This window comes from Xylocopa sonorina, unplaced genomic scaffold (genome assembly GCF_050948175.1).
Source record: "Xylocopa sonorina isolate GNS202 unplaced genomic scaffold, iyXylSono1_principal scaffold0014, whole genome shotgun sequence".
In the NCBI taxonomy this organism is placed as follows: domain Eukaryota; kingdom Metazoa; phylum Arthropoda; class Insecta; order Hymenoptera; family Apidae; genus Xylocopa; species Xylocopa sonorina.
In genome coordinates, this window is record NW_027490090.1 from 2,155,291 (window position 1) to 2,178,818 (window position 23,528).

Below are 23,528 nucleotides of genomic sequence, written 5' to 3' on the forward strand. Positions count from 1 at the left end.
AGCCGCTTCCGTTTTAATTATCTACAGGATTAATCGGCGCGCAGGCAGCCGTGGGTGGCGCGCCCTTGCCTGGAGGGGGCGAACCTCGCGCCTTCCTCTAATTACAAAACGGAAGCTGCATTCTGTCGGTAAGATCGTGCTTCCTGTAGCCGCAGCAGCCTCGTTAGCCGTTCGCCACGTGATATTGTACACCCCATACAGCAGCGTCGACTTCCACGCGCGAGCTGCATCGCGTACGACGGCGAAGGGGGTGTGGAAGTGGCGCACACGTGGCGGAGAGCCACCAGGACGTACCCTTTATGCGACCACACACGTGTAACAGGGCTGTACACGTAGCTGGGTAATCAGACGAGCGTATAGTTCGCGAACAATCACGCTGAAAGTTACACCTCCGCGTTACGAGCGCGTTATCACGAAAGTTCCGACAGCGCGCATCACACCGCGCTGTTTCAATGCGACGAAATAGAAAATGCACAGAGGAAGCCATTCGTTCAGCCGCGGACGCATTTCAGAATGAAAACGCGCGCGTTGCCTTTGGAATTTTATTCTTTGGAAAAGCAGCCTGCCCGCTGGGTGAAAGGGTTTATTAACGCTTCATTAGCAGCAGACTTCGCGTTGTCGTCCATCGGTCGCAGACTTCGTTTTTTCGTGTTCGACGCTCGCTTCTATTTTTTTTTTTCTCCCTCTTCTCTCGTTTCGTGGGAAACGCGCGAAACGGAATCGATAAAATGGCACATTTTCTCGATTTCGAAAAATCTTTGGTAATTCCATTGTCAGCCGGCGAAGTGCTACAAATCGAGTTCCCTTTTGAAATAAAAATGTGTCAACTTTCAGAGGACGCGCGGAATGCTTTTGCCACGCCGATGGGATCGATAAAACCATCGAGACAGGAAAAAAGTACGTGAAAGGGACGCCTGGGTGCATCACGGTCAGTGACAGCGCCGATTGATATGCCCGATGCACGCAGAGTCTCTATCATTTCACCGAAATGGAATCGGAATTCGACTCCGCGAAATTAATCGATCTTCGCCACCCAATTCTTTTGGTTCCTCGCCAGTTGAAATATCTGTTTACCAGTCGCGTCGAGCGCGTAAACGAGCGATCGTTTAACATTCAAACGAACATCGAAGCGCGCAGCTCAAAGAGACCGTTCCTCTCCCTTTAATATCCCCTCGTGCCTCGAATTTTTCGACCAAACTCAATCGTTACGCGTTTCATAAAATTCTCTACACTTACGAACAAATATTTTAGTCAACCAGCTACGTGAATCGATGTTTACTCGAAAAAGCGTTGAAAAGCTGCTTGCTCAAATCGAGTTCGATAGCAATCGTCGACATTACTACAATAACAGCTGCAATGGGTGCGTATCGAGTGATTTACAACGCGAACCACCGCGTATCGCGTTCGCAGCCACGGAAATTCACGCAATTTCGCATTACGCGTTCTCTGCCCGGATTGCAATCTCGTCGAGCGCAGCTAGCGCGAAGGCGGGCTTCAAACTGGTTGAAAAAAGAGAGGAAAAAAGGACTTTCCGGATATGGCTGGTGGTGAATTTAAAATATGTAACGCGGCAGGATATGGATGTCTAATAAACGGAATACAGAGTGGCTGGTTCTTTCATTACATTCTGAAAGCGACGGGGCACTCTTCCGCGCAGAATATGCACGTGAAACTTTAATCCGATGCGTGTTGCACGCGATGGAACCCGCGTTTCTGGTCGAATTTTTCGTTAAATTTATTGCGCCGCGTTCTCAGCGAATTTCCATCGAAGACGCGCGTGTTTTTCGTGCACGCGTCGATCGATCGTCGAACCAGGGACGGCGGAAGCGATCTTCCCTCAGGCTGGGCGAAAACGCCAGTCACGCATGCCTGGACAACAAATTTAACCATTTCGACGATATCTGGCTTTATCAATCGTCCCGGAACACGCTCCGTGCAAACGAAGCTTTCATTTCCAGCTACGCAATCATTAATCTCGACGAATCTAGATGTTCGGGAATTTACACAGCACTTTGCCGTCGAAATACAGACTTGCCAGGGCAATCGTGCCGCAGCTCGAGTGACCCTTCGTCTAAAAACACGTCCAATGCGCCAGATATCTATACAGACGGGCCTTTTTTCCATTGGTTATTAATTCCAACGAAATCGCTGCTTCAAGCATCGTATTTGTTAATATTATTATTAGAAAGTTGGAGATATCTCGTATTGCCATTCTAGTTTAAACGATCCCACGCTATTTGGTACGAAAATGGCACCGCTGCCTACCAATTTCCGTCCAACCCTCGGCTCGCCCCCTTTTTTTACGCGAAACTCGCGCGTCGGTTCATTAAATTCACAATGGCCGACGAACGAATGTAAAACAGTCGAACTAATTGCAGCTACCGATTGTCGCTAATTGGTCCGCGTTAATTGTGTGCACTTGCGCGAGCAAACAATAGCCGGACGATTTAAAGAGCCGCGGACTTTGTCGGCCGCGATGGGGGTTGAAAACGACTCGATTCCTACGTTCTGGCGACTTCTTACGATTTTTCGAACGCACTGATTACCCTCGACGAAAGGATTATCAGGTAGTTGAAAAATTAGCTGAGTTACGGACCTTTAAACGGAACTAGAACGATAACATTCGCGGTGTAAAACCGTTAATGCGATTACCACGAAACCATGCTCTCGAAATGGGATGACACGGTGTCTCTTTAACAAATGAACTTTTGATTTTTCTGGAATTACCTCTCACCGGAGAGGATTAACCTAAATATGACTAAGAGTGAAAAGAGAAATTAATGTCTCTTACGGGAAGGGGGTGCGAGTGGAATAAGATGGGACAAAGGAACATTCTGATCGCGTTAACTTTGTGGAAAAATAAAAAAGATATTAATTGTAAAGAACAAATTAAATGCTTGTTAACAAACAAGTCTCTCTTTCTGAGAAGGATTCACGAAGCGTTCGCAAATAATTCCCATCGAACACGACGATTCTATCTACGCCACCCTCTAACTACCCCCTTTTTTTTGTTAGTTTCCATTTTTTTCGGTTCGTTTCTAGCCTGGCAAAGTTTACGGGTCCGTGGTTTTTGCGTATACCTCACGGCTGTGCTATAAATCGCGAAAAGTCGCGATAACAACTCTCGCACGAGTCCATCCTCCGCCACCCTTCTTTCCCCACCGCCCTTCCTATACCATCAACTCTGTTACTAATGCGACGATTTTATCGAAATAATGTATGGACTCTGAGGCGGTACGTGACGATACTGTTACGCCTAATAACCTCGCATTTAGAGGAAATCACGACGTTCGAAAGTACACGCAGAAACCAGGGGTGGTTGGCCACTTGCTTCTAATACAATTAAAATCTAAAGTAATCTCCAAGAGCTGCATTCCAACCCTCTATTAAATTCTCCTCTTCAGCAGTGAAGTAATCCAACGATACAGAAATTAAACCGTACAACCCCCCTCGTTTTTTATTCTCCACGGTGATACAAAAATGACCCGTCTCACAGTCGACTTGATACAACACCCCCAATTTCTTTCTAATCTTAACACCCGTTTCCTTCGAGATTGGACGGCTCCCGTATCGTGCGCGCACGGCTGAAAAAGAAAGCACCGCGGTGGTATTCGTTGAAAGTCCAACGACTACAGATTTGTCTTCCAGCAAGTTAAAGGGTGCTTCGCGTGACCAGCCGGGCAACCCCCAATTTCGCCCATTTTTCTTCGCCCTCCGTCTCGTGTCTTATCCGCCCTCTGCCCACGAGATATCAGCCTGCAATCGCGCCCCTTAAATCTCGCGCATTACGAATTTCCCACTGGTATCCACGTTACCCCTCCAACCCCAATTACAACGATCCCTTGGCAGACCTGCGAGACGAACGAGAGCCAAGAATTTGCGACAAAATCAGGGAATTCGTTAAATAAAACCACAAGATCGTTCGATAAACGATATCAAGGAGAACTCGAGGAGAATTCAGTGGATGTTCGCCGCCCCGTCGACCAATTCATCCGCGTGACTCTTTAATTAAGAGATCCGTTCCGACTCGCTGGTTGGTTGTTGGCCCCGAACTAATTTCGCAGACGTGCCGCGAGAATCCCGAAGGCAGGCCTTTTCTGCTGGGTTTAAGGGCCTCGCATTCATCTAGCCTCGCGGGTGAGATTCTTATCCGACCAGGGAACGTACAGTCGCGTTTCCGCGTGCGTGCACCCCCGCTGTATCTCTTCCGAGCCGAATTCCTCGAGACGAGGTCGGAAATTTCTGATAAAAAATGAAACTCCGTTGATTACGATACGTCTCGAGCAAACCCAGCTTCCGTTTGTACCACCATCTCTGATTGCACCAGATACCGTCATAATCCCCAAGCGTGCTTAATGCAAACAACGACAACCCTTGATGATACACCAAGTGCGACTATCCGAAAGAGGGGTGGTTAATTTAGGCAGATCAAAGGGCTCGATTAATCTTATCTCGGATAATATTCGAGAATCTTTAAGGCCATCTCGCGAAAGGCGAACTTATTTCGAGAAGCAGCTACCTCGATGCCTCGACGCGGCTCGCAGAAACTTCAGAAACGATTTAGTGGTTATGCAAGGACGTTGTAATCCCGTTGGTGGTTATACATTGCGAGAGGAAGTGCCTGCAGTCGGACACCGAGGCTCCTTAATTAATTAACGTTAATTAACAAACGTGCTCGAGTGCCGCGATGCAGCACGAGGTGGTTTCCAACCTAGCCAGGCCACCCCCTCGGCTCCATCCTCTCTTTCGTGCTATTTAGAATTCTCAAGGGACAACACGGCGTGTGCCGTTGTACCCTGAAATCCACGTCTGGATCCGCTTGTCACTGACATCTTTCTCGAGTGTGAGCCACGTCGTCCCCGTGTTTATGCTTGTACAACCGAGTTCGACGATGTTTGAGCACGCGCGCAAACGGTTCGCTTCCCACCCTCGAAATTGAGTGACGAGTCTCCTTTTGCTATCTCGCGACTAGATCGTTGATCGAAGATTAAACCAGATGCTTGCGTCCGTTTCGACGTTAACCAGTCCCAACGTGGACCAAGTTGCAGCTTCCAATATCGGCGTGAAAGAATGTTACACCGCGAGAGGAACAAGCCGTCAAGTCAGGACGAGAAATATCGAGGAACGTACGAATCCACGAAATTCTCTCGACTCGACGAACGGATTAGGAAGCGAGACAAGGTAGCGAGGGAGGGGAATGCGATTTCTCAGTTCGCTTCACTCCTTGGTCCAACCGCGTTTCTAAACTCCCCCAGTCGAACAAAGTCGGAACTCCGGCACGAGAGCGGAGCAGAATCACATAAATTTCCCTCCAATCATCCAATATGTTCGAAACAGCAAAATTGAATTACTTTCACCCTCGGTTTCCAATCGTTCACCGCCCTCGCGTTCCAACCAAAGAACCCGATAACAGCTCCCTTCGTTTCTGATCCAGCCCAGGATCGAATTCCGATTACTTCCATCCGAGAGGAAACGAAGGCGCTCGCGTCAGCCAGGGTTGAAATTTTCCCCAGCGACCGACCATCGCGCGGAAAATTCATTTTCTCTGCCCACGATGGACGCGAGATGTCCTGACTGGACAAAGCGACATGGAATTAACAGCGCAAACAGACCAGCTTCGACCACAATGCGGCTCGTTTTTCAGGGGAAAATAAGTAATTTCTGTTTCGAGGCATCGCCAGCCTAAGAAAGGGTGCTCTTTCGAAAGCAGAGGCGGTGGTTTTCGTTCGCGACACGCCAACGATGGCACAGCGATCGTCGTTGTTAATAATTATCGACGCGACGGAAATGGCGGTGCCGCGCGAGTCCTCGTTTCGATCCACGGTCGCGACGCGGTTTAAACGACCCAGTTCTCCGGGTCGCGCGCCTTGGAAACTGCGAAAGTATGGATTCGGGATTTTGACGCGCACTCGCAATGCGCTTTTAATGCATCGCTGGTACGAACGCGGTGTTAATTGACGAAACGTCTTCTCGCTGAGGAAAGAGTACCAAAAACCATCGAGCAGGAGTTGAAACTGCAAGGAATTTCAAGCACGCTGCACTGTTGTTGGAGGAAAATGAAAATATCCCGTAAAGAATAGCTGCGAGTGGAATCTCCCGCAATTATGGCGGGCCAAGGAAATTTATATCGTCATAATCGTCGTAACCCCAAGCGGGCAACTAGACCGTCGCGATGCGAGCTGGCATCGCTGGCGAAAGGTAAATGGGATACTTTCTTCTGCGTACGCTGAAAAATTCCATGCATCCGTGAGTGCATCCACGTCCGCGATGAACCCGCCGACTCGTAGCTAAGGGAAAGTTGGCTCGAGTGAAATTGTTGTCCCCCTCCACCCTCACAGATAAAAGTGCAGTCATCGTAAGAGGGACAGGAATTCCTCTTTTTGCTTATTTACATCTACTCGCCAAGAATCGATGGGCCTGCAGACAACCTCTGATTCCAAACAACATGAAACGATATTTACGAAGATGGAAGATCGACGATGCCACGAAATTTTCGCGGTGGATTGGTCGATCTCGAGATAATCAGGGTTGCTGCTGGTACCTGCGAGAGGGGACGCGTCAGTCCTCAGCAAGGCAATCTCTCCAACGGCTACACAGCCGGGACACGGTCTGTTGCCAATTAATTTGCCGGCGATCGAATTGATTTCGATACTCGACACACCGAGTTACTCCCGCGCTATGCGCCCCAAAAGCTCCCACTGACGTGCACGGGACAGTTGTCAATTAATCGGCGTGCCAGCCATTAGTCTCCCCGCGCGCTATAATGCCCGTGTATACCTACGAGAATGCATATCCCTGCGAGAATGCGCGGTATCGCGATCACAATTCGGCCCACTATGCAAATTCGCTTCGAGACAATCGCGGAAAGTATCCGACCAACCCCCTATTGGGACGCTCTGACGCGACTGCTGACTAATGTCGAAGTTAATGCAACGCGCGGCAATGCTTGCTCACGGAAAATTGTCCCTTACGCTGCTCTTGTAATTGTAGCGTGGGTTTTTCGTTCGCTTCTCGACTTTTCGTTGGACCAATCTCTCGCAAGTTTGGTTCGTGCCTGCGAATCGTTTCGAGGAAGGGGTCGCACGGCGTACAATCGTGCGCATCGCACAACATCGCGTGCACGCGGGGAATGCAAAGTTTCGAGTGCAGCGGGAGTTAAATTCGATCGAGTATAGAGTTACAGCGGCGAGTAATAAAATTAATTTCGCGGGACTCTATTTCGTGGCATAAATCACTTTCTGAGCGAGAGAAGGGACACGATATCGGACGGACGCGCAGGGTGACGTTAAATTATTGCGTCGAGACTTCTTTGTCGGAATCCGATAGAGGCGAAGGTGTACGTCACGCCACGCGGAAGGGAATCGAAGCGATTCGTGCTATCTGTCGAACAAAGGTGGGCGCCGTGACTTCATGAATAAAGAGAAAGGAGCCTGGAAAGGGGGCGAAAGCGCGCTTGTACCGCCATGAAAAAGGTCCAGACAGTGGCGTGTCATAAAACTCTACGGGACGCTCTATGCGCTCGAGATAAGGAAATTTCAGCTCGCAAGGAGGAAGACCAACCCCGTCCTTTGACGTACTTGCCTAGGAAATTGTCTCGCAAACATGATTCGCGTACATTCCATATTAAACAAAATGGGGCCATAATTAAATATCCTACTCCCAGCAATTCTGGTCAAACGCAACACAGAGCGCATCCACGGTTGGAAAACCGAGGCGCTGCAACAACAACCGAGGCGGAGAACATCAGAGAGCTCTGCTGCAGCCCGCTGGGGGTATTTTCAGAAAGGAATAGGCGTGAAAAGAAACAGCCAGGTTGATCGACGGAAATGGAGCAGCCTGTACGCGAGAGCGGGACAGAGAAAGAGCGAGGAAGCGTGGAAAAGGGTGGAGGCCTCCCTCTCGGAGGGAGAAGGTCGATCAATATCAAGCTAAGCGTTCTCTCCCACCCTTCCCCTCTCTCTCTCTCTCGCTCCTGTGGAACGACACGTCGCCGGGCGGGTCGCGGTCCTCCGGACGAATGGATTTCGCCGAGAGGACACGCGGACCAGAGTAGAGGTCCCTCTCTCTCTCTAATTTCGTGTAATCAAGAAAAGTTGCCGGTGGAAACGCTCGCGATGGGACGAGTTAGAAAAGTTTGATGAAACCCGAATCGTACCTCTTTCTCCGCCGCCTTTTATCTCGAGCGCGGTTCGCCGCCGCCAGGAGGGATGGAGATACGGGAAATTTCACTGTGTCATCCCTCGTACGAGACGGACGAGAGTTTCCGCCAGCCGTAATGGCTATTATGGCCCCTCTCGCCTTGGTGGACGCGCGGTTTTTGTATTCCACGGGGATTACTTTCCCAATGACGCGACGTCTGCGGTGCCCTCTTCGAGAGAAACTTCCCCAGACCTTCTCTGACCGCTTATGAATATTCGACGCTGTTCTTCCCCGCGAGTTCGCCATTATGCTGATCGCCACGGTACCGCGACCAAATTGTCCTCGACGTTTCCTCGCAAATATCGCTACTCGTGTCTTCCTCTTTCAATCGCGTTCGAGTCGCCTTCAACCGCGCCACGAGGTAAACGGTTCGTCGACCTGACAAAAGGACTGCAAACACACGCGCGGAACTTTCCAATGAAATCGATTAGCGCGGCAAATATTTGACCTGCTCGCCGAATTACGGAAAAGGCGAGGGTGATTGAGTTTCTGGCAGCTGTAGAAAAATTCTGGACGAAATAGAGTCAGACAAGCGGAGAACAGTAAGGAGCAGGGATACGCGCGTTCGTGACAAGCGTCGTAATGAGAACGCACTAATTGTGGGAGTTTACGAGTTCAGGAATAGAGTCCGGACTCACGCGGGATATCAATTCATCGGGACACGCAACAACTGCATTACTAACCAAATCACTGTCGTATATCACGGGGATATTTCCGCGGAATGAACTCGATTACCGACGAAATCGAATCGCCGCGCGTAAACTGGCCGACCGAAGAAACGAAGTTCACCGGTGATCAGAACACAAACGGGGAACAATTTGTCCTGCGAACCGTCGCTGCAGCCACGCTGATTAATTCCACGCGTTCAACCACCGACGCTGATTCGCCTTTTAATTACGGCCAATAAATGGCGGCCCACATTTCGCCTCCGTTCTGCGTATCTTTCAACTTACATTTAGAGGATATCCCAACGTTTCACCATTTTCTCGGACACGTACCTGCAACAAAAAGCAAACCCAATACTGATTTACCGATATTCCCAAAAGTTATTGCAAGTATTTTCATAGAAAATTTCTGGTAAAGTTGATTTGAAGGATTACACGACTCGCGAGGCAGGGTACCATCGCATCCTAATCAGATTCCCCATTTTATTCCCAAAGTAATATTATCTGCACAGCAGGGCATCCGAGATAACATTTCCTTTCGAATGTAATCCAAACGGAGGTACATCTGGGATGCGCAAACAGACCTCTTGCCCACCAATTCCGATATTTACGTATCCTATTAGTCGGATATCCAAACTCCAATAATCGTAGTCAAGAAACAAATACCAGCTATTAGCACGAGCCGGTGGAACATCTTCCAAACCAATCGAACTAACGATTCGAAAATAATGGAAACCGGTGAGAGACGGCTGGAGAAAGTGGTGGACGCGTCGGTGGAACCAACTGGTTGATGCAGGAAGAGAAAAAATAAAAGAAGGACAGAACGTAGTCTTCGTGGCGGACCATTAAGGAAAGAATAGCCGAAGGGTGGAACTGGTGGAAGCAGATTTCCTTATGAAGTCTGGCGGTAGTTAGACGACAGCCATATCGTCGAGGGAAGATACGGAAAGGACAATTTACGATCGAAGGAGCTGGCGGATTTCCTTCGCGTTCGAGACGTATAGTTGGCACCGTGCGTCTTCCACGTTCGTATATGACTCGATGGAAAAACCTTCGAGCCATCCTGCTGAGAAGGTAGTTTTCGAAGGGCTCTGTCTGGCTCCTAGTTACTTACGAGCGATTCGTGTACGTATGTATGTATCTCTCCTGGTGGACTGTATTGGAACGATCGCGGAAAGAATTGAACCACTCGTCGATTCCAGCTCTTTGTCCGAGCCACCCCTCGTTGCAGCGCCCCCTTTTTAACCGAACGTCTTTGTTCCATCCCCATTTCGTCTGTCGTTATTTATTCCCATTTCTATTTCCCCGACAAATCTCTCGACTGACTCTTTTTACTCGATCCAGCCATAAATCAACCCTTTGCTGCACGCGAAGTTCCTTTGGGGTGGATACTGATATGATATCGCGATGGTTGTTATCGAGGGAGGTCTGAAAAGAGACTCAAACAATGCGATGAGTATTAAGTAGCGAGATCGAACATTTTTGCTAAATTACATCCCATTAGCCGTGGCGTTCTTCCGTAACGCGGTCCTCGCGCGATGGCGTCTCATGTAAAATCTCGTTTTACACCTTCCTGTACATTTACAAAAGCTCGTAACAAAGTTAACCGGCTACTCAGACCGAAGTTCCGGCCCGGACAAAAGGCGAACTTTTAGTCAAGGTAACATAATGACGCCTTACGTCGGCTGCGAGAACGTTGTTCTTAAAAGCTTTGCTTTTAACACGCGCGTAGGTAGAAACGAACCATACGACATCTGCGAAAAGGGTTGACGATGCCTCTGCTCTGCGATTCGATGCCATTTTTTTCGAGATATCGACTGGTAATCGCTTCAAATTTCACGTAAATTCGAGGTTATAGTCGTGGATGGTTTAGAGCGAGGAACAAGCATCCTCGCCTTCCGGGACTTCCGGCAGAAGCCACGACGCGATGCGCGTTTATGAGACACTTTCATCCACTGCCTTCTGGACGGGCTTTTGTCTTGCTCTTGTTTCCTGTATTATTCTGGCCAGCACCGGAAGTGCAACGCGTGCGCGGGCACAATGGAGTTGTCATCGTCTCTGTCAAATCTCCGTTCAATTTAAAGCGAGCCATCCCAGGCATAATAACGCGATATTTCATACAGAATAACCACGGCCATTCTATTCTTTCCGCGCAATTATTCGCCTCTGCTCTGCCGTACGACCAGCCAATTTGTACGTTTAATGAAACCAAATTCTATATCCGCGTCGTCGTCCCATCACGCGAATGTCTCGATCGAGGATTCGTTTCTAATTGTGGCAGCGCAGGATCGATTTTAAATGCCCGTGCACGCGTGTGCGCTCGAAACGACGTCGATTTAAGTAACGAGTGGCCATTTCAGGATTGATCAGACGAGATTAATTCGTATCGCGCGACGCGTCGCGCATATTACGAGTACCTCGCGATGAAACGCCGGAAACCACGCCCCAAATCAAGCGGACGAAGAACACACAGGCGTCCATCCGGTTCCACTCGACGCGCCAGCGAAGAGAAACGCTTTTAACTCACGGAGAACGAAGCTTGGAACGCGTGCAAGCGTCTCCTGCAGAGTTTATATCAACGTTCGCGCGTTGTTCCCTCGATCGATCGACAACAGCAGCCGCCACAGAACGACAAAAGCGAAATACAAAACGGCGGCGGGGCAAAAAAAAAAGAGGGAGAAAAATATAGAGAGGAGTTCGCTCGAGTCAAACAACAATTTTCGCTTGGCGCGCCGGCCGAATTAAAACCCGATAATTGAACATTTCAACTCGACGCGATCCACTCGCGCTCGCTCTTCTGCATTTTTCAAACCGATATCAGCGAGCCTGGCCTGATTCGTGCCGCGAATCAACGAGCCTCTCAGCGAGAGAGAACGAAAGAGCGTAGAAAAAAAGAAGGGAACGAGAAGGGTCGGAACGAATCTTGCGACTATTATGATATCAAAACGAGAAATTCCTGTCCGCAACCGGAAGGTAGCAGGGTCGTAATAACGGCGTAAAATAAGGGTCCTCGCAGGCGACATACCTGACGGGGGAATGCAATTAAATGCAACGTCCAAACCGGGAAATGCAAAAGGCACTTCCTGCTACGGCGGTCTAACGGGTGGCCCCCGCGAAATATAACACAGTAGCCGCGGTAATAAATAATATCGCGTTAAAGGGTGGGCGGGACACGAGCTGTGTGTTTCTCTCGTTGGTGCATTGAACGCGATTCCGTGACGGCTGTCGCTCGCATTAATTCTCCTGGATTAATTGCGATCGTTAATGCACGACATTACGAGCGGAACGAGCGCGGGATGATCGATACAAGTATCGCCGTGTGACTATTAAGAAAGAAGCCCATTAAGTGAATGAGATCGTTTTCTATTTTAGTGGCGAAGTGGATCGCCTAGGCGGGGAGGGTAGTTTGTTTGTATAACGTTATAACTGCTTCAGATTAATCCTTTCGCGAGCAGTAAATACGCGAATCAAAAGATACACGAAGACAAATTGGAGGATGTATTTATATCTGCTCGTATTTCGCGCGAACTTGTTTCGTTTCGCTATTTATAACGACTTCAATTATGTTGGACCGATACGGGGGAGTAATTTTTATTCGTGACACGGACACATGATCCGGGTTAACCTGTTTGACTGTCGCGTCGTCTAAAAAATCGAGGAAACCGAATAAATGGCGGGAATACAAGAATATATGGAGGACATGGCATTCGTTTAATTGTCAGAAACAAATACTTTATACGTCCTCGGGATTGTACGTATCATCCGACCGCGATATGAATCCTAAAACACGACGAACTCGAAAGCCCAACGCGGAGGAAGTAACGAGACTTGAAACGTCGATACGAAGTGACCTCAAAACTAGTGGAACCTGGCGAAGTCGAAATATGAAAATGGAACGGGGCGAACTCTCGAAACGAGAGATTGAACGGTCCGTGGTAATCAGGGATACGGTTAATAATTAATTTTCGAAACGTTTCGCGGACGAGGATCTCAGAATGGCGCTGCGCGATTTCGATAAATATTGCAAAGGCTATTTCTGACTGAAATTTCCACGTCGATTACCAGTTTATCTGATAACGGATGAGATAGAGCCGACATCCGTCCGCGTTTTAATGAAAATAAAAGAAAGTAAGTTACGAGCGCATAAACGCGGGACGCAATTTGGAAGAGCCCCTCATGATTACAGCGAGGAGGGAAATAAAAACGAAAGGAAGAGACGGCAGACGTTCCGGAATTGTGACCCATAAAAACTTTCTGGCAAAACTAATAGAACAAGCAACTTGGCAGGAAGTTGAGAAAAAATTGCTGCACGTCGCGGCCTATAACGTATCGACGCCTCTCTGTCTCTCTCTCTCTCTCTCTCTCTCTCTCTCTCTCTCTCTTTCTCTACCTGGATGTTCCAACTTTACGACACCCAATTAGTCTCGCTCTGACTTTCGTATCGGTTCTCGAAAAGTTCCCGCCTCCCGAAACAACCGAAGAACGAAAGAAATGGCCACGCGATTGAAATTGCGCTCGAAAATTGCATTCGCATTCCTGGAAGCAATAATTGAACGTTTAACGCGAGACCCACGCGGACTAATTGATTTTTTAAGTAAAACAAGACGCGATATTCCATTGTAGAGAGAAAGAAAATTGTTTCGATTATCGTATCGCTGAGGGATCGAAATTAACTCGATCCCAGGTGGCTGGGATGCTCCTAAAAATTCGAGGGAAATTCCAGTCGAGTCACGTACGCTTCCCAGCGACTCGTCTGATTTTTACCTTCACCCCTCGCGCGCAATTACCCTGCCCTACTAACACACCCTCCACGGTTGTGTCCGCGTCGCTGCTGATCCCTTGAAATTTACCCGTGCAAGAGTGGCGAACAATTATCGCATTGTCCGCGAGAACGTATCGATCGGTCGTGGTTCTCGGTATCAGATCCACGAGCACGAGAGAACACGCAACACAATCGTCCCCGTCCCGCGGAAGCTCGTTAATTACGGAAAATAATTGGCTGGCCGGTCGAGGCAGACAGTTAGGGGTTGTCTGGCCTCGAGATAAGGATTCGAGACGACTCGAAAAGAGCGGGAGACGAAGAAGAAGCAGCAGCTTCGTTCCACTGCTGGTGGACGTTGAACGAGGAAAGGGTTGGGGAGGGTGAAAGGGCTCGTCTGGTGGGTGACGAGTTTTTCTTCAGCGAGGGGAACGATCGAAAGGAGTGGGAGTGAAATTCATTTCCCTAATGGAGGAAGGAATATCGCGTCTAACGACGCCGACAACTAAACAACCCTCGTCCACCCCTGTGGACTCATCCTTCTCCGTTTTCCATCCCCCCACGGCTGCACCGCCACGGAGATCGACTTTTAGGCAGGCAATTTCCGGGGAATTTTGCTGGGAACTCTCGCGAGTGTAACTAATATTTTTTCTGGTTTTTCGTGGATACTTTTCGACCGTGCGAACCTGGAGTTTCGCGAACTAATTGAATGGATACCCGTTGAATCAAGATGCCCGTGTTCCAATTCCATGAATTTCGATCGCGTTTGGAAACGGCACGCCAGATTACAAATTCATTTCTAGCGAAACATCGAATATTCAGGTTTATTTATTTTTTTAAAGATTAAAAGCAATCCCGCCGGTCCGAAAACTGTTTCGACGCCGCTCGCGGATCAATTTTAATCACCCGCGCGATTTTTCCGCTCGAGATCGAACAATATTCGGCCGACCGATCAGCGCGGCGAACTCATTAAAATTTATAGAGTTCATTAAATCCGGCACGATTTTAATTCCTGCGACCCGCGGCTGCGTATTTGACCAGACAATCCCAATATCCCAACGTTCGTCGAACAAAAAACCCGCGAGTAACCGCGAACCGTATCGATTCGACTAAAATAAACAACAGAGACCCTCTCTAAATACTTTAAACGACTTCATTAGCAATTATCACGATCGAACGAGACGCTTCCTCGTAGGTGAGCAGCGAAGATGTTCGTGACAAACAGCGAGGGAACGCGATAGAGAGAATAATGCAGGAAAAGTATTACGTCTGCAAGGATGGCCGCCATTTGCCGTGGAATCAGACGTAACGACGGAAAATAGGGGAAGGTGGAAGCAGTTATCTCTCGAGGAAGAAATTGCGTTCAGTTTTATCACGCGGTTGCGATTGATATAGATTGATCGAGAGCACCTTTCTCTCTCTCTTTCTCTCGAGGAGGAGGACGAATCGTTCTGCAGATGGAACGATTTCATGAAAGGCAAAATAGTCGTTGAAGGAATTCGCAGGTCCGTTTAATGAATGCGCGGAAATAAAAGAAGCGCGGATAAATATTTATAGTCCCCCCTGTTGACTAGGAATTTTTATCACTGAAACGGTGAATCACTTTGCTCTCTCGAGAAGGGTGGAAAAGATCGTTAGCGAGGCTCGCGGAACGCGTGCTTGGGGGAAGAACGCCGCGAGATTCGATCGCGATGACCCGCGAGCTGGTTCCGTCGATCTCGACGCCTCAACGAGTTTTTCAAGTCGTTGGTGAACAACCAGCTGATCCAGTTTCCGGGAACTTTCCTCGATTCTCGTTCCTGCGAAGGAGAGTTCTTCGAGAAGAGCAACAAAAATGTTCCGTCGCGTCTAATCGGTTTAAAGCACCGAAAGATGGGATGGGATCTCATAAAATCTCATTGCCTTGCGTTCGCGAGGCAATCAACTTGTTCGCGTTAGCAACGAAAGACGCTGCAACCGCGTATTATTTCAGAAACGATAATTCAAAGCAAGCGAACGCAGTCGACAGGACGATACGCGTGGCTTCCTCCTCGATATCCGATGGGAAACTTCAATAGCAATTAAGGGAGTGAAAGACAAGTGGACTTCTGTAACTATCGGATCGCGAGAAATTCCAGCCGTCTCCTAAGAAAAGCGAGCCAGCGAAAGAAGGAGGAACTTTCTGTTCTGTTCATTTGAAAGAGCGAACCAGGTCGATAGGGACCACTGTTAAATCGACTGGCTACAGATAACCGGAAGCTTAGCACGTACCCAAGAAGCATTCGCGTTTGCTTGGCCCAAAGGAGAGTTACGTGGCTAATAAACAAGAGCGAAGGGTTAAATTCGGGTGCAGTCTCCCGCGAAATAGCTCGCGTTTCGAGAGAAAAAAATAACGCCACTCCCTGGAACGATCTTCGCCTGTTCCTCAGCTCCCACGGGGAATATTCAGGAATATAATCCACGAAGACAACCGTCTAAGTAGCTATCCGCGACGCTCAGGTTAGTTATTCGGGGCGCGTGTGACAATTTCGTCGGTCGCCTTAAATTCCATTCGAACCTCGACTCGAAACATGAAAACGTCACGAACCCTGGGTTCACGGAAGATTGAATGAGCCATGCAGAACGCTCGTGCAATTTACCGGCGGCGAGTAATTCCGCTACGGATTTCAGACAATTTAAATTGTCTTCTGCGGATGAAAGAACATTACGCTGGGGCGGGGGTACCCACTTTCCTGGTAAATTACTATCGTGAATCGCGGGACTTCACCTTTAGGATGCAATTTACCGGGAATATAAGTCTTCCTGGTATCGACGTGTAATGCACCAGCGAGGGATACGATTCAATCCGTCGGATCTTACGTCGATCGTTTTAACACCCCCCGTGTTTTCTCGTCCCCGTCGCAACTGTCTCGACGCGTTTTAAAACCCCCTGAACCGTGTTAAAAACCAGGCTGTAAATCCTGTTTATCCACCGCGTCGAGGAATAATCGAACGCCATTCGTATTTTCATCCCCCTCGCATCGACGGAAGGGTTACACGGCAAACAAATTCCCGGCCGTCCCACTTTTCCGCGCTAGACGTCTCGCAACTCGATGCCATTCAGCTGACACTCTCAAAGAGATACCTGGCATACCCTTTTTACTGGAACGCGATATATCTCGTTCTCGTTCACCGCGTGAAATGGCTCGAATTTCTGCCAGCGAGATATCTCGTCCGTGGGACGCGATGGCGTTGATAGAGAGTCGCCTTGCTGTTTTCTATCGCGTTGCTAAATGATAACACATCGATCGTAGATAGTAGGAAATAAATAGCAATAGCCAGCACCCTTCAGAGGCTCCTCGAGCACCCGTCGAATGGCTGCGGAAGGCTGGCGGATATTAACAGAGCGCTGTGCAATCGGCAGAGATTAATTCCTCCAACCCCCGCATCCCATTCGTTGTCGCGTGACAAAAGATCATGGGTAAATGGGTTTTAATAGAATAGCAGCTGAAACAAGACTCTCACGGTGAGTCGAGCCATTGTCGCTGGCATAAAAGCCGTTCAAAAGGGCGAACCTAAATACTCCTTCTTTTTTTCCCTATCCAACCTTTTAATTCGATCGAAAACTTTCCGGATAATCGACGAAGGCGTAATCTAAGAAGCGTGTACGAAACATCACGGTTCAACGAATTATCGATGGAATATCGCTAAGCTCGAAGGTTGGAAGTTCGGTTATTTTCGTACTTCATTAAAGAGTCGATTGTCACTGGTGCTAGAAGAATTCTGTTAGAAGAAAGAGAGAAACTTGTTCGTTTAAATCGACGTCAAACATCCGATTAACGATCGTCGATCTCGTTACAACCAGGAGTAAATAAACTGGCACGTAACGACTAATTACAGCCGTCCATTATGTTATTCTATTTATTATAAAGTGTTTATCACTCACCAGAGCAGAATCCGGAGCGCGCTTATTATAAATGCAAATGAATCGGCCGCATTGTTCGCTGAGTGTGCGTATAACACCGTGTGCAAACAATTAAATCCCATTTTATAATGTACATAGAAGTAACCGTACACACGAACAGATTTTTCATATTTATTTCCCATTAAAATCCATTTGCATTTTCTCGCGCCAACGATGCATTCTTCGATCAATCACCCGTGTTTACGAGCCGCATACACACGCGCGTATCAAAGACGTTGTTTCTATTACGGAGCGTCGCCTCGGAACGATTATCGAATAATCCATCCATTATTCGATAGAAACGGAAATTAATTTGCTCCCAACCACGTTCCCTCGTTTTTCTCGCGTCACACTGTAAATGGAACGCTATCGTCGTCGCAGTATCGATCCCCCAGCGTGCACCAACACCACCGCCACACACACACGCACACACTCGCGTGTTACGCTAATAATTCACCACTCTTTAAATACGAAACTTCGCTCGAAGTACACCACGATCGAGATCGCGAAACGTCCAAGGGACGACTGAGCCTCGTATTCACCTTGAACCGCGATTACCCTTGCACGGATTGCTCGATTCCATGAAAAGTTTCGTTTTCAAACATGCCGTGCAACGTGGACCTCTTCCACGAATTTTAATTCATAACAACAAATGGATTGGCTCACGTGTACTTTGTTGTAGCGCAATTAAGTCGTGAAATAAAATTGAATATGTATGGACTTAAGGTTTGTTAAGTCGTCCACCCCTTCTGATTTCTCTCTGACCATTTTTACCCTCGCTAGAAGCTCGTCGAGCAGCAGCTCTACGTTTTCCTCCCCCTGGGTCCCTTATTAACGCATAGATAACACAGCTTTTACCAAAGGTGTTAGGATGACACAGCCGCAATTGCGGTTTCCACGTCGCCAAACGTTCCATGGCGGTATGTCAGGTCGACATGCTAAACCGCAAGATTCACTCTCTGAACCACGATTCCCGTACTTGAGAACGTAACACCGCAATTGTCTCGAACGCTGATCCCTTACGCACCCCCAAAGAAATCGAGGCGAACGCGAGACACGAACGAGACACGACACTAAAATTTAATCTTGCAAATAAATGTAACGATCATCCGTTTAATTAGTCCCTCGTAGAGACGCTTTAAATCCCACGAATGCGCGCGTAATTTGCTTCCCCGTGGAAATTTGTTGACGAATGGGTAAAGGAAAAGCAGGAGGGTTAATTGTCGAAGGCTCATCGTCCGCGAACGCGATCCCTCTCAGTTTCCCCGGGTTCATTTATCTACGAAAGGCTAATGCGGCGAACGAGAGGGAATTCTTTTGAGCGAATAGGAAACTGCAGCCCTACCTGTTCTGTTGTTCGTCGACAGTGACAGACGGGAGGGTTGTTAGACGTTGGCCGAGGCAACGGGGTTGCTCGCCCCGTCGCGATGCTCACCGGCCCTCGAACCGCTCGAGAGCGGCCAGACCCTCTTTCGCGTCCTTTGATCTGCCAGCAACCCCCGAAACGAGCACTACGCCATGCTCCTCGGTCCTGTTCAATTCACCCCCTGCCTCCTCCTTCGGCCTACGCATGCCAAGAATTCTGAAAGCACCACAGACACACCGGGGTTACGTGAAAACGTGAAACCAAGCGGGTCTACCCTGAAACGCGACAAATTTATTCAACGGGAATCGTGAATGGCTGCTGGCCCTGCAACGTGTTCCCAACTGTGTAAAAGTCAATGGGAAATCCCGAATAAATTCTTTCCCGTTCGCGTAATTCGTCAGAGCAGTCTCTGACAACCGTTTACAATTAATTAATGATAACAGCTGTCTGCGAATCTGCCATAGTGTATTCTAAAATTTACAATAAAAACCAGTGTTCCCGTTAACGAGCAGACGTCTTCACCCTCCCCACCCTCCGTTGCCTCGATAATTACGTCCACGTTGAATAAATTAAGCAGACACATCGGACACTTCAATGGCTGTTCCGTAACACCTTCATTATTCCTTTTATCATCGGCATATCCAGGAACAAGGGAGCCCGTCACATAATAACAATTATTAACCCCTCCTTTGTCCCCCGTTTCGCAGCCCTCCCGCACGTTAATGTCCTTCTCATTAATATCCAAGGATTCCACCGCGGGTTCTACCGTGCAAGCATCGGCGCTGTGCTGTAATAACTGTCAGGTGTCGGGACGTAATTACCAGCAGCTTGCGAAAGCAACACCGGTCGCCAGTTTCGAGAGGAAGATTTGTTTCGTTACCCGCGCAGAATCGTGACGGGGGTTGCGTACGCCCAAGAGGGTGCGTGCGACTCTAAACGCGCGATTAAAAGAGAGTGTCAGAGGAAATATCATCGTGAAACCATCCCGTTATCTCGTCTCGCGTGCTCTCCGTGGGACTGAGAAGCCATCGAGTCCCATCTTCGGGTCAGGACACGCGGCGACCAAGAACGTGCTCGCTAAAGGGCGTAACTTTTATCGGCCAGCAGCTCGACTTCGCGAACCGAGTTGTTACAAGGGGTGCGCCACGGCGTCGTCTGATGAGAGGTTCGAAGTCGTTTAAACTTCCACGAGGGTTTGACGCCCGGCGCCACTTACACCGAATTGCCCCCAGCGTCGTTCCAGGGAAAAATAAAGCGGCAGCAGAGGGTTCGAATGCATTCATCCCCTCTGCGAGACGTTCACGCGCCTTCTCCTCCGTGTAAACGAAACTGCGCTGGCTTTGGCTACCTTATTATAATTGCTTCTGGTGTAGAAAGTGTCTTGGCAGGGGATGATCAGCCTTGGACGTTCTTGTCGGGTGTGCACTTCTTATTAAACCATATGCAGAGTGCATATCGATGCAAATAGGAAAGCAATCGAGTACTGCACACGCTTGACAGAGTTTCTAGTGATTTTCATCAGATTCCAATTATTTTTGTCGTCAATATCGGATGCAATGCTGAAAGATATTCTTCTAGGACAAGTATTACGTGTCAATTATTCTTAATTGGAGCACGAGAGATTCCAACGATGAGAACCGTGAAGATACAACGACGACTACATGGGAATTAATGTAGAGTAAATAGGCTCGCGGAATTGGTGAACATTGGGATGACCAATAGTATTTTATAGACGCACAATTAGAGCGGGACGGACTGTAATTGATGTGAAATAGGTCGTTATGCGCGAGAAGCCGCGGTGGCCCGTTAAAATTGATCAATTCAGTGATAGGTAAACGCGCGATAACAAGGTTTAGTATTTTATCGAACGTATATTCAATGTTTGCAACAACGCGGCGCTGTTCAAAGATCATTTAGCGCCGGCTCATAATTGTGGAAACGCGTCGCTTGTAATTACGTCGAATGCCACCCTTTGATTATCACGAATGTCGCCGGACCACTTATCCGCCGAAAATATTATTCAATAATCATTCTCGAATCGCCCAACTATCGTCAGCACGTCCAACCAAATTTATACAAGCGCCTTCACCACCCTGGAATTAGAACACGGATGATATCCAGCTTAACGCGACGAACAATCCCAGAAAACGAACCGACTGGATGACGAAAATATTTCTTTAAGCTTAATTCAACCCTGTTACATGCACAGCGAAATTTCTAATGGCATTAAGGTCTTACAGGCACGTCCTAGACCTGTCTGGAGATATTTCACGCGGGCCAGGATAATTCATGACCACATCCTGTGGAACCGGTAATATTCCTGGTTTTCCCGTGACGCCTTCCAACGATGTAAATCATCCCCTCCTGCAACGCGTTCGAGACGAGGTCAAGTAAAGTGGATGGAAAACTCCGGATGTCATTTCCCGTGAAATAATTCCCAGCCGTGTGGACGTTTTCTTCGATGCAAAAGATTCGATCCGCGGATCACTGGCCCCCATCGACGACGAGAAGTTTGTCATTCCGTTCGAAGACGTACGAGAGGAGATACCGCGACGTCGGAATGTCAGATGAGGATTGGACTATGAACCAGCGAGCCACGTAGCCGTTTCAAATCTCCCATTCCGGCTCGGACCAATAATTTATCATCGCATTTCTCGGGGCTTTTATTCGGATTACGACAGGTATGCACTCGTCCGTTCGCCTGCGCTAATTGCCAACCCGTTACGCGAGCATCCCCCACATTCGTCCTGGATATTACGAACGAGAGAGGATTCGATGGGATTCTCGTGTTTACCAAGGATGCGATTGTCTTTCTAAAACTCACGCTCGAGCTTAAAAAGGAGAGACTTGGTTAAAAAATGCGAGGCAATGGTTACGAGTTGTTGTGCCTTTTAAATTCTGACATCCAGGGACGATTCGAGGGAGGAAAGGTATATAGGTCGGACGTAGACGTGTATACCGATACGTGGGCAAGAAGAAGCAGATCGTGGAAAGAAAAACGACGAAAGTCAACGCGAAATGGCGCGGTATTGTTGAAATAGTAAAGCATTCTTCGATCCGGCTAGGCGAGGGCACACCCCCATAGCGGATCCGTATAAAATACACGTGTGCAACGATACGTGTATCGATTTCGCGAAAAAGGGGCCAGTGATACCACTTTCCTAGCGCACATCGAAATCGTCCCGACGTACACGCGAAACGTACGTAGAAATCACTCTCGTAAAAAAAGTTCTGCCGCCAGAACAGAAATGATATCGATTCGCGAAATTTCCGTAAAAAAATTTCTAAGGCTTGACAATTGTGAAGAAAATATTCCCACTAATTTTGTTTAATTAACTTGCTCGAAGAAATTGGTTCTCGAACCGAATTCAAGATTTAATAACACGTGGAAATTGTTTATACAGCGTTGCACCGCAAGGAAATTCATTAGCAACGAGCCATTCAACGGCATATAAAAATACGTAATTTCCGTCGGAATATTCAATTAAGTTCCCTAAGGGAACGTAAACGTGACAAACAATGCCGATGCTCCTGTTACGAAAACCACGAACCCCCATTGTTGCGAAGTAACCAACCACAAATTGCTTCGCTGCCGTTCAAATTTTTCCTTCGGCTTAATTAACCGATTCGAGATAACAGGAGTCCTACAAAATACATGATGCAAGGTAAAAAAGGGTATTTTCATTCTAGCCAGACTGTAATGCAGAGTATCGCATTCAAATAGCCAAACAAGAGACTAATTGTTCACATTTAATAAATACGAGTGACTTAAACAAGAAATCATCTTTCGTTCTTTCGCTTTTTCGAATGATTAACGTGCTTCTGAACGTTGGTAGCCCTGTGTATCCTCGAATCATCGGTGGTTCCATTGAAGACAGAGCCGGCTCGTTTGCTCTGAGCATCCTCGCAACACGCGGCCATTGCGCGCCCTCGAGATGAATTATTGGAACGAGTGCCACGAGGAAGGTCGCAGGGGTGCAACGGGCGCCGTTCGATTCCCCGTTGAATAACGGTTGCAGTTCGTTCGTTCGCAATATCCTAATGTCCTATCGAGTTCTCGCGACCATCCAACCAAGCCTGGCCCAACAGGATCCGTGGACCGCGGAACTATGCGTCCTACATCCGCCAGCCGCCATGAATGCCACTGAATAGCATCACTGCTAGGCACGAAGCCTACTATTTCCTGCTAATTCGCGTTACGACTAAAATAAGCGGAAAGAGTGGCCATCTAGAAATTCTCTAACTCCACGCTGCTCTCATATTTGGAAAGTATTTCAATTTCAGTCGCGAGAGGAAGGGGAGAAGCAATTTTTACCGATTTCTAAAGATCGAAGTCATCTTTCCACGGTTCCGCTCCGCTTAACTGCCTGCGAGAGCGTAAAAGTTCGAGCAGGAACCATTTCGCGAGCTCTAAAATCGAGAAGCTTCGGTTTCTCCACGCTCCAAGGGCGGCCAGCCTGATAATTCGCCGACGTTAAAAGTTCTCGAGAAGAACGTAGAGGGTCCCGCGGATATTAGTAATAAACAGGGGGGGGGGGGGGGGGGGGGAACATTCTCTTACGCGGAAGTTTTCTAATTACGGTTAAATCTTACAGTCGACGGTGGAATCGGCTTAGT

General features: G+C 48.2%; 2 protein-coding genes across 5 annotated transcripts in view; one reads left to right on the plus strand and one right to left on the minus strand.

The window, feature by feature from the left end:
* LOC143431687 (facilitated trehalose transporter Tret1-like) overlaps positions 1 to 23,528 on the plus strand; it is a 349,669-nt gene that overhangs the window by 316,017 nt on the left and 10,124 nt on the right. The window lies entirely within an intron of this gene.
* The window catches only part of LOC143431674 (uncharacterized), an 85,194-nt gene that overhangs the window by 56,622 nt on the left and 5,044 nt on the right, over positions 1 to 23,528 (minus strand). For all 4 annotated transcript variants that reach the window (XM_076908596.1, XM_076908595.1, XM_076908594.1 and 1 more), the window contains exon 2: positions 18,891 to 19,127. The gene's annotated coding sequence lies outside the window, so the exon portion shown is untranslated. The remainder of the gene's footprint in view (positions 1 to 18,890; positions 19,128 to 23,528) is intronic.